This window comes from Dermacentor variabilis, chromosome 2 (genome assembly GCF_050947875.1).
Source record: "Dermacentor variabilis isolate Ectoservices chromosome 2, ASM5094787v1, whole genome shotgun sequence".
Lineage (NCBI taxonomy): Eukaryota > Metazoa > Arthropoda > Arachnida > Ixodida > Ixodidae > Dermacentor > Dermacentor variabilis.
The window spans coordinates 38,566,972-38,583,757 of record NC_134569.1 but is presented as its reverse complement, the minus strand read 5'-3'; positions in this window follow the sequence as shown (position 1 = coordinate 38,583,757).

Sequence of the window (16,786 nt, the reverse complement as noted above, 5' to 3'; positions counted from 1 at the left end):
GACGTCAGATAATAAGCAAAATAGTTGTTCATTGTTTACTTTTCTCCACAAGGTTTTCGAAATCCCTTCACGTTCTCTCTTTTTTTCATTACCCGCCACGGTTGCTCAGTGGTTATGGTGTTAGACTGCTGAGCACGAGGTCGCGGGATCGAATCCCGGCCGCGGCGGCCGCATTTCGATGGGGGCGAGAGGCGAAAACACCTGCGTACTTAGATTTAGGTGCACGTTAAAGAACCGTGGGTGGTCTAAATTTCCAGAGTCCTCCAATACTTGTCTCATAATGAGAAAGTGGTTATGGCACGTTCAACCTCATAATTTTTTTCATTCCCCATTTTCTTGGAAGGTTTACAAGCTGAAGGTTCAGTTATCGCCAGCAAGATATAGTAGTTTCAGATAAAGAAAACTTTTTTGTTTGGGAGGCGTAACTGTGACACTTTATGCTGGTAATGCTGGTTACTTAGTTTACTGTGCACAAAAATTGCCACTCGGCAAATCTATCCCCTCCTGTGAGTGCACATATTATGCGACTCGGTCTGGGCCCTATAGGTAAAGTGTAAGAGTGAAGAAACGAAGAATAAGATAATTGTCGTTCCTGTCTTTCTTTTTTTTTATTCCTGAGCAAACAGGTCAGCGACATGGAACATGGTTTGTTGTTCATGCTTTAACTATAAGTCCTCGTATCAGTATGGCTCTTTTTTTACCTAAATGTGCAATGAGCTGGCCTGACTGACAACTCTGACGCACTCATTCTATACTTTTCTGCACACCTTATTAGAAACATGACTTGTAGATGACACTAAAGGATTACACGGTGATGAATAATGTCATAGAAAAGCACGCCGAAACCTTCGAAGAGTTCTGCATGATGGAATGCCACAGCGGGTTACGGGTTTCCAGATTCAATTGGAAGCTTTGGAGTGCTAGTCAACATCAACTAACGCTCTGGGGCAGGCTTTTATCTGTTTAACACAGCGTTGAAGTTTCTCACATAGAACACAGTATTGAAAGAAAATATTGAAACATGCTTTAAACAGATGATGTTGTGACGGGTAAAGTGATCAAAGAAAGTGCTGACGCGAAAGTAGGGCTCTAGAGGAACACTGGAGAAAAGATTGTAGGACTTTCAGAAAGAAAACAGAAATACAGGGGGATAAAGAAATACGAATGCCAGAGCATGTGGGTCCGAAAGCATTGCCGTACTCTCTAACTGACGATTCTGAATACCGATCTCTACTATCTGTGATTCTGATTGGTCAGGTGGTAGTGTGCCAAGGCCCTAGGGCTAGATACTGCTCACATGCGCGATTTTCTATATCCGTAGGTATAGAGCGTGGCAATGCTCTTAGACCGCACGCTCGAGTGTTCGCATTTCCTTTTCCTTCCCGAGTACATACTCTGTTTACTACACGGGAAGTCACTTTTGCGAACGCCTACAGCGGAAAGACACGAAAATCGAGGAGGCTACCCTGGTTCGGCTCCGGATAAAGAATGTGGCCACAAACATCCAGGCGAAACATAAGATTTTTAATTATACTTTGGCATGACTTGCAACGAGCTAGCCTATGCGGAAACAAGAACTGCTTTTTTCTAAAGCCGCCGAAGTAAACATACAGTACTAACGAACACATACAGAGCTCTTCGCTGACTTCTCTCAAGCGAGACTGAACAGTAGCTCACTGGATTCAACAATACCATCGTTACTGATGCATACGAGAGGTATGATCTGATAGGACTTTTAGCTTTATAGCTGAAGTCAAGCGAAGCCACACAGTGTGCCTCACCAAAATCACTTGAACGTCGCACTCACTCAACGCTAGGCACATCTCATCGGCCATGCGCACAGCCCGAACTGTGAGCGTTGCCAAGCGTCTGAGGCTCTCCAACATGTGTTTTGCAAAGGCCTTGTGCATTTAATAAAGCGCAAAGCATGGCTTCTACGCTGGCAAGCATGGGGATACAATCATTATCTGAAGGTGATATTTCGGCCGCGTTGTGTGAGCGCACGGCGACAAAATAAGTTACAAGGGCTGCTGTGGACTGTTTACGGAGCACCGAATTGAGCTCGACACTTACGAAAACCGCTGTGCTACATGTTCATTGTATATACGCATCCCTTTTCATGCCGTCCTCATCATCCTTCATCCTTCCTTTTTGCATCTTTTCCTCCTTTCCCTCTACGTCAGATCACACAAGCTCAGGACTTCCTCATTAATTTCACTATAACAAATTATCTCCTGAAAGCATACTTCCGTAGTTAAGTGTGACGAGGTGATATCAACGAGTCTGAAAAGCTGTCTTTATAAGGAAGTGGTACGATATGAATGCAGCATGGAGAAAGGAGCAAACCTGGTGAAGAAATTTAACATTCGGGAAGTCTCAGTACCTATAGTGGGAATGTCGGGTTGCATGTATGGAGTGAAGAGAAAAAATATTCGGCAGACACTTAAGACTGGTTCCTCGTGGGAATGCGGAAGCATTATAGTCGTTTTTGGTGAAATGTTTTCGATTAATGTTTTTGACAGGCATTATAGTTCTTTCTGCGAATTCGGTGTGTGTCTTTCAGTATACGTTGACCGTATACCGGAAATATTCGGACCATTTTGCTGCAGAACCATGAATTTTATTTCAAGCTATGCGATTTTCTATGTCTGCAGTAGACACGTCACCAATGAAATCCGAAGAGCAACTGACGCGCGGGAAGCAACACGCTGATTTCATACACTCATGACGTGGGGCCGCCTTCTCCCCACTGGCTGCGCCGTCACGTGGCCAATGACGCACGCACTAGGCTACACAGACAGATTGCTGCGACATGACGTGTGCAATGACGCAGGCACTAGGCACGCCTCTAGTCGGCCAGAAACGTGGAGCCGCCGAGGCGTCGGGAAAGCGCGCTCGTCTCGCACCCCGGAGGCCCGGGTTCGACTTCCATCCCAGCGAAATATACCGAATATTATAAAAAAAAATTGGGCTCCAATATACGCTGTCAAGGTGGTTGGCCAGCGAAGCTGTGGAGACCAATGTGACGTAGCCTTGAACTGGTTCCTGCGGAGCTTGAGCACGACGCCGTTGTGCACATTCACATGCCTGTTCCTTCCGCCGCTCATCGTATTCGCGCTGCTCTTCAGGCATTCTAACTGTGCTTGGCTGGCTTTGGGCAGGAACGGCGGCACCCTACCTAGCCTTAGCACGACCGCCGTTTTGCCTATTGACGTTGCTGTTCCCGCGTCGCTCATCGTGTTCATGCTGCTCTTCGGCAGTCGCTACTATGCGTGTGCTTTCGACAGCGCTATCACAACCCAAATGAAATCAATTGCTAGGCGGGTTCTTCTTTGACATATGAAAGTGTGGTGACGTCACTCCCTGGTTCTCATGCTACAGTTGCCGCTTCTGTGTAACGGCAGCTTATGCAACCGGAATCATTACTTGGAAACGCTAAGCGCGAAGACAAGCTTTCTGGTTCTTTTGTTTTCTTTCACTCGCACGGCCGACGCCGTGGATGGATGGATGGATGCAATGAGCGCCTCCATTGAAATGGGGCCGTGGGTTACGCCACCATGCTGTTATTATTTTCTCTAGTGTCTTACCTAACTTTACAAAAATAAAGAACAAAAGGAGTTCCCAGCATCAAACTTTCTGAACCACTATTGGGAACATTGTTCTTGTACGCCTCCGTTGCTTGTGGCCTCCTATACCTTTCTGCCATCGAACTTTCAATAGCCTTTTACTAATCTCTATTGCGGATATGTTTGCTTTCCCCCTGCTATCGCTGAATCCAAGGGCTTCAAGGATGCCAGAGGAGCCTAAACCGACAGCGAGGTAGATACCTTCCCATTCTAATAAAACATGCTCCATCGTTTTTTTTAGCTTTGCCGCAGCCAAGCACATGCTTCTTCTTCCTTTTTATATCTCGCTTTATATGTCTGCGTTCTAAGGCGTCCCGATCCCGATTCGAAATGTAATGAGCTTCCCTTTGAGTTATCACAAGTTGTTTCTTTCCTGATTTCGTTTTCCCCTCGTAAGTAGTTAGTCATGACAGGTTTCTTTATCACTTCCGTCACCCATGAGATTATCTCAGCCTCTCTGACTTTCCGCTTGACGTTCTTCGTTGCTGTGTTGCTCACCATACAGGACGCATACTTAAGCTCCCTAGTTGTTTTCCTCCGCTGTACGTGAATCTATGTTATTCCTGTACAAATACCTGAACACTCTCCCAGCTCATTTACTTTCTTCCATATTCCTCAGCCGTTCTTCATACTCAATATTACTGCGAGCTTCCCTCACTTCAGAACTAGTCCAGCCCATATCACCCTGCACAGCTTCATTTGTAGTCTTCCCGTTAGCGCGAATGCGACGCGACCCACTGACCTTTGGTTCATGTCGAGTCCTGATTGTACCCCTGATTTAAAGCAGACAACCGCATTTGCAAAAGTAAGTCCTGGAACCATTACACCTTTCCACATACCTCGGAGGACCTCCTAACTATTGTATCCCCATAGCGCTCTGTGCTTCATTATGGCTGCATTTCTCTTGCCCTTCACTGTTATTGTTTTTTCCTGTGTTTCCATATATCTATTGCCCTCGTTTATCCATGTACCAAGGTATTTATATTCTGTTACTCGAGATATTTCTTGGCCCTGTATCTCCACTGTCCACTGTTTTCATTGAATACCATAACACCTGATTTTATAACACTAAATTTTAAACCTAAATTGTTGCCTTCCTGTCCACAGATATTAGCCAGACGTTGCAAATCACTTTGCTTGTTAGCTAGCAATACAATGTCGTCCGCATTAAATAAACCTGGAAGCTGCTGCTCTACTACTGTACCCGCCTGTTTGTATGAGAGATTAAACCAGATAATACTTCCTTCTAGCGCCCTCTCCATCCTCACCATGTACATCATAAACCGCAGTGGGGATAAAGGGCACCCCTGCCTCAGACCCTTGTTGATATCGACTTTATCCTGGCATCTCATCCTTCCCATTCAACGAAAACGGTACTTTCTAGGTAAGTCTCTCTCAAAAGCTGTAGACAATTGTCGCCTTAGCTTTGCCCGTCCAGAATATCCCACAAAATGTTGCACCTGTAATGTGTAAAAAGGCCACATATAACGGTTTCCTTTCTACTCTTGATATTTGAATAGACTGAGTTAGGACAAATAAGTTATCATGCAAACGCCTACCTATTCTGAAGCCATTCTGAAGTTCTCCCAAAATGCCATTATTTTCTGCCCATGCTTGAAGCTTTAATTTGATTGCCTGCATTACTAGCATGTATATTGCTGATGTAGTGGTCAACGGTCTATACCAGTAAATTCTACCTTCCTCCCCCTTGCATTTATAAATTAAATTCATTCTACTTTCTCGCCAACTATCTTGTATTCCTCTATCTTTTGAAGTTGTTTCCAGTGCTTTCACCAGAGCTCCTTTACTTTTTGGTTCTAGTTCATTAATCAGCCTAACGGGAACCTCGTCTAGCCCTGTGTCTGTGCGCTTAGGAATTTCTCTTAGGCTTTCTTCCAGTTGAAATTTGTCAGCACCAGCTCCTTTTCCACCTGGGTTTCTTTCATGCTTTTTTTCTTCAAATGCAACCTCGCAATTGCCTTGGAAAGATTCGGCTGTTATTTTTCGAATGTAATTAATTGCCGCGTCTCCTTCCAGTCTGTTTCCATCTTCGTCTAGGATATGTTGTTGTATTGTTGCTGACTTCCTGCCTAATAATTTTGTGTGTTTCCAAAATATTCTAGGTGTGACCTTCTTTTTCTGAAGTATTTCTGACAACCAACGTTCACTTTCACCTTTTCATTTTGCTTGCCCCAGTATTTGAACCACAGACTTCTTCTCCCGATATATTTTCCATTTACTGGCTACTTGATCCTGCGGCAACTGCGCCTTCTTTGCCTGCTTGTGTTCTCGGGATGCTTTCTCTCGTTCGGCTATCGCTTCTCGTATCTCCCTGTTCCACCAGATTTTCGGTTTCTTTTTTCCTTTCCAACGAACATGTTGTTTCTCTTTCCGTATTTCTGTCGTCATTACACTAAGAAGCTCACCATATTCCCACTCTTTACTTGGCCATTTGCCAAGTTCTTCCTCGACTCTTGTGAGTACATTTGTTATTTGTACAGCGTTCAAATTTGGACTGGCCATTTTGCGCTCTTTGCTCTTTTTCCCAACTACATGTCTCATCTTCAAAATGATGTGTTTACGGTTACTCACTATGCTGCTGTACCCTTCCTGGTCACTGACCATTTCTCTCAATTTATCATGAATTTCTTCTATGATCAGACAGTGACCAATGGTCGATTGCCGGTTTCCCACTTCACACGTGATCTGCGCTTCACGCTTAGGCCCTGTATTCGCGATATCGAGGTTATGTTGCTCACAAATATCTAGCATTTACTTACCGTTGTTATTAGTATAACCATCTAGATCCTGTATGTGGGCATTCATGTCACCTAATAGGATAATTTCGCATAATTACGGAAACCCTTAGCTTCAGCACTGAGACATCCTACTAACTCTTGATTGTTCTCTGTGTAATTATTTCCCGTCGACAAATACGTTGCGTCCAGCCAAAGTTTCTTTCCGCTCATTGTACCTGATAACCAAAGATGCTCTTGACATGTCGAATTTACGTCATGTGCGGAGGCGAGCGCCATATGGTGATGTTGCAAGAAACGCAGCAGCAGCAGCAGCGCCCGTAGAGTCGGGAGAAGAGGCAAAGAAAGGTTCGCTCTATAAAGGACGTTATTGTTGACGACTTGGTGGGAGTTTGTATAGCATACTTGCCCACGGATAGCGTTATAGTGCAAAACTCAGAAGAAAGGGCACAAGCGCTCATACAGCGCTATGTGTGTATACGTGCATATTCTGGCGCTGCTGTGTGTTGCGTGGCTGTTGCAATATCGCTCCGCTACAAAGATATGGACATTATTGTGGCCCCGTTTGCGTATGAATACTTCAGTCTGGTAAAACTGGTCGAACTCTTGTGTGAACAATATGTCCTATCACGGGGCGCACTTGCGAAACTCTATGCTAATCAAAGAAGCATGACAGTTCCCTTAAATGATTCAAAGCAGCCGCCTGTGGCCGGGAGTCACCACGCCTCAGGAACGTTGCGAGTTCTTTGCAAGATCTTGGTAAGTTCGTTTCGCAAGTGTTTCTCTATGGGCAATTAAAATATTGAAATTAAATTTCGCTGGGAATGAAACAGGCAATACCACAAGTATTCAAGGGCGTTATGGAGCTGCGTGTCTTAATCTGACAGCCAGCAGAAGCAGCAATCCCCCAAACCAACATTGCTCTCGTCGTGGCAGGGGACCTCTGCAACAATTTCTCATCAACGTTCTCTCTCTTTCTTAGGCCGGGGAAAAACTGGAAGGCTTAATGCTGAGAATCTAATTAGGACTATGTGGGCATATGAGCGCTAGCCCTATTTCACAAACCTTAGGCCTACGTCTAAAGGTATCTGCATATTGGCATGCTTGTATTCTGCCTATTATATTGTGCCGCAAACCTGTAGCCGCGGTGCTCAGAGGCTCTGAAGCCTCATTTCAAGGTATCTTCATGCGTTCCTGAAGACGATCCTTTGAAGGCCGTCCTGCCTTCATCACATAGTTTCGTCGTTCGAGCTCTACCTCACCACGACGCTGTAACCCGAAAGAGAAACGAATTACTTACGCATGCACTCTTTTTCCTGTTGCTGGCACGGTCAGTCTTTCTGCAATAAACCAGGCTCCAAAAATGTGAGCGACTGTAATAGTGCTTGGGCGAAATAAATAAATAGCGGGTACGAAGAGAGACGACTTTCAACAAAAGAAAGAACTCGCAGAAGAATGTTAGCAAACTACTTTTACCCAGTATTTCGGATATCAGCAACGGTTTGGCTTTTACCGCTATTTTGCTCCTCGCTCTTGCGCCTAACGGCATTTCAGCACTTCGCGGAAGTGGTATACGAGAAACTAAAGGCACCGAAGGAAGCGGGTTCTCCTTTGTGTAGCTGGAGGTGACTTGAAGGCGGTACTTTTGGCTTCTTCGTAGCTACTGTTTGTCTTAGAAAGTCAAGGTGAGAGGCCAGCAGTAGTGCTGCGACGAAGAGGGTCCCATCTGATTGTTTACACTGGAAAACTTTACCGTTAGTATACAACACGGACTGGAAGCCACGAACTGCTGACAGTTACTCTGTCAAATGAGTAACACAAACTCGAGAGTGTGAGGACAGAACAATGCCATAGGAGGGAAAAAAAGAAGGACAAGAGAGACGTGCACTACCGAGTGTGTTGCCCAGATAACATATTATTTTTTTTTCGTACAACTTCGTGGGCTTATCGGCAACGAGCAATGCAAAATTCAATATATCAAGCTACTAGTGACATCATATTGGTGGAATGACGTATGCTGTCATACAGTATCATATTATACTCCTCGTAACAACATCGTGTGTGATATAAAGGTCATATTAAGGCGTGGTTCGGTGCGCAGGAATAACTTATCCAAGGACGAAATAGCCGTGGTTTATACAAAGTATAATTTAGGCCACAATTTAAGTATATGCGAGTGCCACGTAGCTGGACAGAACCAAGTTAATGTTGTTTGCCGTATCTTGGAAAAAGGTCAGACAATTTTTTGTATCTCGGCTAATTGCATAATTACAAAATATGAATTAACCTCTCAAATATTATAATCACAGCAGAATTGTCAGTCAGAAAGTTGTAGGCAATCATGAAAGATTCCTGATCCATCTTTCTATTGCTCAATACGTGCTAATAAGTAAATATGTAGTTAGGCGAATTACAAAAATATATATATATATATAGCCCGACTTGCTTTAAGCGATGGCAAACGACGTTACCTTGGTTCTGTCCAGATGTGTGGCACTCGCAAATTTAAAAATGTTGGCCTAATTTACGTGAGACGCCCTATATATACCTGCGCTTGGCCGCAAGCTGAGAGGAAGAAAGGTGAGTGACTAAAATAATAATCAATCTGAAGAATCCGTCAACACTCTGCCCTGATATCAAACGTACCTGTTCAAGTTGTGGTTCAGTAATGCTTATTCCCTTTGTTACGTTCACCTTGTCTTCAATCGTCTAAGTTTATGATTACCACACTTGCAAGCATGAACAACTGCCATACGTACTGGACGCTGATCGCTAGACTATTGTTTTAAACATCACTTACAGCGCTTACATAGACAGGGACCTGTCTGTGTACGCGCTGTAAGTGATGTTTGAAACAATGAAATACCAACTAGCCCGTACCAAAACGCTGGACTATACTTGCGGCTAATTTGCTGGGGCATTGTAGAGAAATCTACAGGGGCGCAGCTATTGCATGGGCGTTACTACGCCAAGTATTCTGCCAGCGTTTGAGAACGCCCCTGGTTTCTTAGAACAGATGCTGGAGTGAGCACAGCTTCCACATGCGACGGTTTCGCATTTGCCACATTTAACATTCACGGCATCTTGACTGGTCACCTCCATCCTCCAAATCAAAGTCGGGAAGGTCCGGCGTTTCGTGAGCTCAGAGGCTCAGGACATGAAGCTTTCTTACAGGCTATGGCAAATCCTTCCAGCAACACAAGATGTTGAAGATGCGCATGTGGGAGATCTTTGTTTCGTTGGTCCTCAAGTAGAGCGTCCCTTTCACCATAGTAGCTTGGACAAACCACAGAAAGCATTCGATGCCACCTGCCTCATTACACTAAGTACACAGCGCAGAATCGATACGGCATGTCTTCAATAGCCATGCAGGGGTATATGCAGAACCTGTTCTTATTAGATGCAATAGCGAGGCTTCCTCTCGACCCATAACGTTCTGGGTTGTAACTACAATGAGGATAAGCTCGCCCCTTAACTTGATCCGGGGAAAGGACACTTGCTTTCAAGCTCCCTATATGCGTACTGCATTAAACGAACGTTAGCGCATTAGACAACTCCTGACGGGGTTAACAAGAATTCACTCCCATAATGAAAACAACCGGATACCGTCTGCTTTTCTGTACTTGCAACATAGTTACTCACACAAGCAAGCAAGCAAGCAAGCAAGCAAGCAAGCAAGCAAGCAAAGCAAAACAAAGCAAAGCATGCAAGCAAGCGAATGGGCAACTGAGCGAGCAAGCAAGCGAGCGAGTGGGCAAGCGAGTGAGTGAGCAAGCAAAGTAATAGTGGCTAGCCGGGCTTGTTGGTACGAACACAATCTTTAGCAAACAATGCGAATAACGGGACACAGAAAATAATGGCACAGCGTCTGTGTCGTGTGCCTCTTTTCTCTGTGCCGTTATTTGCGCTGTTTGCTAAAGAAGCAAAGCAAAACTGCTGCAGTTTCGCCCCAAAGGAGAAGTATCGTTTTCGATAGCAACTTATTGGACAGCTATACGAAGTAAGGATAGTAGTTTTACCGGCCGTATAAAATTGTAAACATTTGCTTATTAACTAAATTAACACGCATGGTGTCACGCGCGCACAGGCAAACAAATACACATCTCGTTCTCAAAACGCAAGCGTGGGGAAGAGCGGCATCAGCAGCAAGCGAATCGACCTCCGTGCTGCCAGGAGTGTCAAATAATTGCTATCACAATAAAAAAAAAAGAAAACATCTGGAAGGACCGGAGCTAATGTGAGCTTTCTCGGCCACCTTATTATCTGTAATCTATCACAGTCGCCCAGATTGACTTGGATCTTGACGCACTTCAAAGACGTAGCAGTCACTTCATTTATTCCGGCTATTCCCGTGCCTCTAGAATCAATTAGTGCAACTTGTTCGCTGCTGCAGCGTATGTATGCTATATTATTTATTTTTATTTTGCTGTTCCTCGTGAGTGAGCGTTGCTGCCACAACAAGATGTTAGGGGACGGAAATGTATTGGTAATGTAATGCTGGTCTGTTGTGAGATAAAAAGAAAATAAGTTTTGGTGGTACAGCATGATTGCTGTCTGATCTTGGCGGTGGAAGCGATTGCAGATTGATTGCCTAATAATTAAGAAGGATGCATCTGTAAAAATACCTGTTGCATATGTGAGGCACGAATGTACAAACGCACACACAAGAACACCAAACACATCAAATGTGCTTCGCCACGCTGTTTAGGGCAAAGCATTGTAATTCCTTCATTAACGAGTGTACTACCTCGCAAACTAATGGAGCATGTTACTTAAAGGGAATTAGTAAACTTTTCTTGTAAATCAGTTTAGTTTTCTGCCTTTACTAACACTGCTTCAGAAAAAAAATTTCTGCCTCAATCAGAACTCTTGTCCTTCACAAGCTACTTAATGTCATCTACAGAACGCTAATATTTTGTGGATTGCGTATTTCTGCACTTCACGAAAGCGTTTGATTCAGTTTGTATCAGTTACTACGTTTGAAATTAGGCGCCCTTAACCTTGTTTCCAATAGTGCTAGACAGATTGAACAATTTTTGTGTAACCTCAAGCAATTTGTCAATGCTAATGAGTGCAACTCTATTTTGTGCTATAGGTTAAGTCCGCTGTTCCGCAGGGTGCAGTCCTCGAACCAACAGCGGTTATTTCTCATTTACATTAATGCTTTGCTGATTAGCACTTCATCCTCTATAAAGCTATTTACGGATGACTGTGTTGTATATTGTGAAATCTTAAGTCCTGTTGATTCCATTATTTTCCAATCTGATCTTTACAACGTTTCTTGTTGGTCCAATAGCTGGCCAATGAAGCGTCAGTGAAACGTCAAAATGCAAACGCATGAAGATTGTCATCCGGCTTATAATGCTGCTTCTTTTGATTACGTACTTAATAACGTTCCTCTGACTCATGTCTCTTCTTATATATACTCGGGCGTTCTCATTTCGGATAATTTTTCTTGGAAGCTCCGAGTGGAAAAAAACAATAATATGAGCACTGCAAACCCCACTCTGATTATTTTCGGCTAAACGTTTTCTTGGCTCCAACTCACCTAAAGCTTCTTCTTTATAGATCCAAGCTTGAATACGTGTCCTCAATTGGGGATCCGTATATATTGCTTCCCTCACTCATGACCTTGAGGCAATTAAATGTCGTTGCACTCACTTCCTTTATTCCGACTGTCCCGTACTTCTAGCATCAGTGCAACAAAATAGGCCCTAAACCTGCCAGACTTTTCACTGCGCTGCACAATTGCAGGTCTTTTTCTGTTTCACAAACTTTAATCCAGCCCTCAGAGAATGCCTACTTCAGCAGCCTTCATGCGTTGCATCACGCACAGATCGTAACTTTAAATATTGATCTGTCTTGTAGCCGCACTACCCGGTATGCTGAATTGTTTATCAGAATGGAACCACATCCCTGCCTCCATCGCCACAATCACCGACATCAACACTTTCCAGACAGCCATTTCTCATGAATAGTTGTAATACTTCTCGATATATTATGTAAGATTATTTTATTTTATTGCTCTAGGTTTTTTGTTGGTATTGTTTAGCCTAATCTACTCACCCCTCTTTGTAATGCGTCTGCCTTGAGAGATAATAAATAAAATAAATAAAGGAACCGTCTACGCAGACCTGACATGTCTCTACTGTTAAAGGGTTTAATGAGATGTAAAAAATAATACTAGGGCTACTCAAGTTACACTGTGTGAAGCGTGTGCGGAAGCATTGTGATGCTTGGCTGCGTAAGCCACGAACTAACGAAACCAAAGGTGAACTGCCAGGAGACGTATGCGGTGCTCCGCAACAGCGAAGGCGCGCAACTGTTATGCTGAGAACTGGGACCCGTAGCTGCGCACTCTGAACGACGAGAAGTCTTCGCCGGGATTTTGGCGGGAAAGTCACGTTCGAACACCCGCAGATGAAGCCCATGCACCTAACCGAGATACGCTCAGAAAGGCGGCCGACCGGAGATGTTGCACGCATGGAGGAAATCGTTCTGCTTGAACCGCCACTTGAAATGCCGGGTGGCAGTCATAAACTGATCAGGTGTGTTCGACGTGGGCTTGAACTGCGCAGCTGTCACGCCCTCATAAACTTGAGTGTAGCAGAACGGTGATCGGGCGTCTCGCGCTCAGTGGCCGCGCGCGCAGTAGCACGTTTCCAGATGAGTCGACCCAGTCGCATCTCGCCCGTCTCGATGTCAGCGCGCTTCCGTTTGCACTCGCGTTTGGTAGCCAAGCGCGCGGGCCGCCTGCTCTGCAGGTGCGGCCGACCGACGGGCCTTCGCCACGTCGGCCGCATGGTGGCGTCGTTGTTCGGTGAGCTCAGTTAACGTTCCTTCACGGAACGAGGAGGCGTACTCCGTCGAAGTGGGGAGATGCGATTGCGCCACCCACCGCAACCAACAGAGATCCGGTGCTTTAAGGAGCGTCGGTTAGAGCAATTACAGCAGCGTCCAGCACTGTCCAAACCGGTGGCGCTTGAAATTAACTGGGGTTGCGCTCCCTCTCCACGACACCAAGGCGGGGGCATGACTTTCCGACGACTTAGCCCATTCCCATGGTATAACCACGTCTACTGTGGAATGCACCCTCATTAAAAAGTCGCAGGATCACCCTAAAGGTGGAGCATTCATTCGTATAGCAGAGTATTAGACATTGAGCAAAATGTGAACAAGGTGAATGCAGGAGCCATCGTTTCGACAAGTGGACTTGTCTTGTCGACTTGTCTTGTCTTGACTTGTCTTGTCGACAAGTGGCTTGAAGAAGACAAGTCCACTTGTCGAAATGTTGGCTCCTGCATTCACCTTGTTCACATTTTGCTCATCGTCCTGAATTTCCGTCTCCCGCATTCCCCGTCTTTTCCCCAGAGTATTAGACAGTTACATGAAGCAAGGTTCGTAGTTTATTCCGCCGTGTAAATTGTAGTAAGCAGTTACTTACTAAATAAATTAACAAGCATGGCGTCACGAGCGCGCAGACAAACATGAACGGACTTCACTCAGTGACCCCGAGGACTCGCTGTCACAACGCTGATGTGATGAAGAGCGTTGGCAGTGGGGAGCGAGCATCGTGTGGCCACTCGCTTTATCGCTTCACCGTGTCTCCGACACTCATTACGCAACATACGGCACAAGGCACGAGCGAAAACAGTGCGCATGAAACTTACCAGCCATCTTGCTCGCCCTTAACCTTGCACCCACCGCAGATGTACCTCCAAAACCTCCAGCAGACGCTGAATGGGCGAGATAGAGTGTCGTCTACTGTGGAGAGAGAACACCGCATTTGTATGCAAAGCCGCTAATTTTTCTCGTGTGTGCTTGTAAAGCGGACGCAATCAAATTGTGAAGAGGACGTAAATCAGCAGGATTCTGCAACAGAACAACCAAGTAGCAGTGGGTGAGGTTCTGACTTGAACACTTGCAGGAATACCGGTTCAAAAGCAGATTAGTCTTTTCCTTTTATAGTGGTCGAGGAAGCAGATACCAAGTGAAGGTTTCGTATCACATACTGCACCGTCTGTTTTCTTGCCCGCTGTCCATGTCAGTGTTTTCTGCTGTAAACCTTCTTTTTCTTTTTTGAAAAGCGCATTCACCGAGTTTATTAGGCAAGTGCTATGCTGAGGTACTTTCACTTTCACTTTCTTACCTTAAAGGCCCCACTGTGGGGCCTTTAAGGTGTGGGTGTACAAAAAGGGAAACGCGCTGAGCATTCAAGATGTGTAGTGAGCTCTTACAGCGTCAGCGAAGGCATGTGGGTTGGTGATGGCCACGATGACGCGGGGAAAGCCGTTCCAGTCTACAGTGGTGCGTGGAAAAAAAGCGGACGAAAAGGTGAGAGTATGGGTTCAGGGGCGAAGAATACTTAGGGAATGTCCTGTGCGAAGTAAGATGTAAGGTATCTGATTGAGAGAACTATGACATATTTTGTGAATTAGGAATAGACTAGCGATGCGACGGCGACAGTAAAGGGGGATAGACCTGTTTCTGCTTTTTTTATTCATGTACCTTAAAGGCCCTTTAGAGGCATTACATAGGAGGTTACATAACGTTACATAACATATCACGGTGATCAAATAATGGAAATATAGAATCAAAACGAGCGCCATTTGCTGAGAGCACAACTCAATAAAACATACTGGAAGATACACTGCAAAGACTAAGAACATACTGGAAAAAGTGGAACCACAATTGTAGTGACAACAATATAGAATAATACAATTCTAAGCAGTCAGCACAATACGATTCTAACAGTCGGCACGCAATAAGCACTTCAGTTGGCTAACGAAAGCTTCGTGGTTGTTGACAGAAACGACTTCCGCAGGCAGCTTATTCCAATGGTAATGGCAAGGAACAATTGCGAAGGACGCATAAGCTTGGTACGAGCGATCTTTGGTTGTACTTTAAAGCCGTGGCCTAATCGGGGAAAGATGCGATGGCCCGGTTTGATATGAATGGCTCAGGATTGTAATAAAGTCGGTGAAAGTGAGATAACAGGGTAACAAGTCTTCGCGTTTCCAGTGAACATAAATTTAGACGCGATTTCATATCAGTAATGCTGGAGTAGCGAGAGTAGTTCCTTGTGAAAAATCTAGCGGCCTTATTCTGCAGTGGTTCGAGTTCCCCGGCAAGGTTTGCTTGATGCGGGTTCCAAATGATGGCGGCGTGTTCTAGTTGCGATCTGACTAAAGTTGTGTATGCTAATAGTTTGGTTTCCTGATTTGCGGGTTGTAAGTGATACCTAATAAAACGCAGGGTCTTCAACGCTTTGGTGGTGATGTAGTCAGTGTGGTAATGCCATGTCAGGTCTGAAGAAATATGAACGCCTAAGTATCTTACTGCAGGAACTTTATCAGTAGCAAGGTTATTGATAGAATAAAGGAGGACACAGTGAGTTTAGCCGTGGTAAATGTTACAGCTTTTGTTTTGGAAACGTTAATCTCCATCTCGCCATTGTTCACACCACTTAGCGATTTCGTCAAGATCGGACTGCAAGGCATTAATATCCAAAGGGTCAGTGATCTTTCTGTAAATAACACAGTCGTCGGCAAATAGTCCAATAGTAGAAGTAAGATTGCTGCTAATGTTATTAATATTGTTACGCGAATGAAGGATAAAGAATTGGAGACTATTTACAAAGCGTATTTACAACGGATAATGTAGCGCTGGCCAGTCCAGCCGACAGCTCGAGAGCCAGAGAACGTTCAACGTCTTCGTCGGGGCGCCAACGTGCATCGGCCACAAGAAACACGCAATATGCATGTATCAATATAAATAAGGAAGCGAATCGGCCCGAACGCAGAACCTTGTGGCACATCAGACTTTACAAGGGTTAGTGCAGAAGAAGATCTATTGGCAGAAACAAACTAGTGTCGGTTAGTTAAAAAAATCAACGATCCAGTTCAGGACATTCCTGTTTATATTAAGAGTTGCAAGTTTCATTGAAAGACGAGTGTGAGCTACCTTGTCAAGCGCTTTTGCAAAGTCGTTGAAGACAGCGTCAGTTCTTGTTAGGTGATGAACAGCTTTATGAAGGTCCGCTACGATTTGAAACAATTATGACTCGCACTAATGACCACGCAATAACCCGTGTTGGTTTGAAAAAAAAAGAAGTTGTGCTGATCCAGTTACGTCATTATTGCCGATTATATGTTTTGCAGCATTTTGCAGGGTATGCTTGTTAATTAGGTATGCCTATAGTTTGAAGGGCAGAAGGATCTCCAGATTTAAATATAGCTATAACAGAAGCGATTTTTCAGGCGTCAGACACTTTTCCTGTATCAATAGACGACTGAGAAATTGCAGTGAGGATAAGAGCTGGCACTGATTCAGTTGGCTTCATTAGTTTTGGACATACGTTGTCAGGTGCGGGGGCTGAATTATTTGCCAAACGATCAATAGCTT